Below are 1,684 nucleotides of genomic sequence, written 5' to 3'. Positions count from 1 at the left end.
ACATATATATATATATATATATATATAAAACGACATTGCATTACACCATGATTCTTATTCATATTGAGCCATTTCTAAAGAACCTGGTGTTCCTTTTGTTTGCAGGTCAGCTCTCACTTTCACACGAGTAAGCTAAAACGTGACATTTCTGTGTATTCGCCCGATACCACTCAAACGCATCAATGACGTGAATAGACACTTCTTAGAAAGATATTTTCAGCCTCCAGAGATAATTTGTTCGTCCAATTCGCTGGCCGAGCTGTACGAAAACGTGTCTTAATGACCGACCTTCGATTTTTCCCAGGATGTCTAGTGAAATAGACATGGGGCTAAATGAAGCTTGAGTGAATGTGTTTGTCAAACAGACTAACCTCATTATCCACGGTGCTGGGCGGGAGAACGCATTTGTCTGCTGAGTTGCACGCAGCAGCTGGACGAGTCACCGGGGTTCCAGAGAGAGCGCAGCACACTGGGTGGGCTGGGACAGAATAGATGAACAAACTGGGGAAAGCAAGTCAGAGTTCACGAGGGCCTCTCCTGTCAGCGGACTGATGAACAGCAGCCATGCGGTAACTTCTAAGCGAGGCGGAAAAAAGCAGAGTCAAGAGTCAAAAGGAATGCACATCAGAGGACATGAAGTAGCACATTCCTGATCTTGTGTTGCTTTCTTCAGAACGAACCGGCGTTCGTTCTGAAGCGTTCTTGGTGTCTAGCCAATGTGCGTTCTGAAACATGTCTGGAGGAGCTCAAGAGTGAATGATGAGTGTATTTTAATGAAGCTTCGGTTACGTTTTTCTAATGAGGAAAAAAACTTTTTTTTAAAGTGACTGAAAGAGCATTGACGAAACAGCATTGTTTTTTAGACCGCCGTGTTAATTTTTTTTCCTGTCGCTCCACGACGAAACGGGCCGTCCGATTAGATTTGACCTCTAGATCAAGTGCCCGGAGATCGGTGACGCTATAGCACAGAAAGTTGTTTTGAAAACCAGTGTAAAGACAGGAAAAGAGTATTCCGGAAAAGAGAGAAGAGAATGGATACTGAGTTCTATTTATCATACGCCAAGTTTCCATCCACTTTTTGTAACTTTCTGTTATGGACAAAGTGAAAGTGCGTGAAAAGGTTTGCGATATTTGCTGTTTCCCACCTGTTTCCATCCAATGGGCCTTTTACAGATAAAATGGTGCGCATCAGTTACTTATGCATTAAAAAATGCCGTTTTCTCACGTCACTTGGCTCAGCGCACGTGACCGCCATCTTTGTCTGTACTTTCCGACATATTATTTTGTTGTTGTTTTTTTCATGGTAGCCTACAAAGAACCTGCTGCTATTTACATTTACTTTGATTCCTTTGCCACACATGTTTATCCAAAGTGGCTGACTATTTATAGAATATATAGAATTGATAGAATTTGATATACTAGCGTGCTAGTCCTAGGTCTTCATCAGAGATCACACTCACACACCTCTGTGTTTTACATATCGTGCGACAGAAGTTTCCAGATTGCTCATTTACCGTGAGGATCAGATCAGGGTCTGTGATCAGTAGAGTCTAAGAGGTATGAACATCTGAGATCACACACACACACACACACACACACACACACACACACACACAATCAGTCTGCCACTGATGCAATTTTAGTGTCAATTAGAGATTGCTTTGATTAAGGACTTGATGTCAAT

The sequence above is a fragment of the Ictalurus furcatus genome, chromosome 24 (assembly GCF_023375685.1).
Source record: "Ictalurus furcatus strain D&B chromosome 24, Billie_1.0, whole genome shotgun sequence".
Lineage (NCBI taxonomy): Eukaryota > Metazoa > Chordata > Actinopteri > Siluriformes > Ictaluridae > Ictalurus > Ictalurus furcatus.
Note: the sequence above shows the minus strand (reverse complement) of the source record.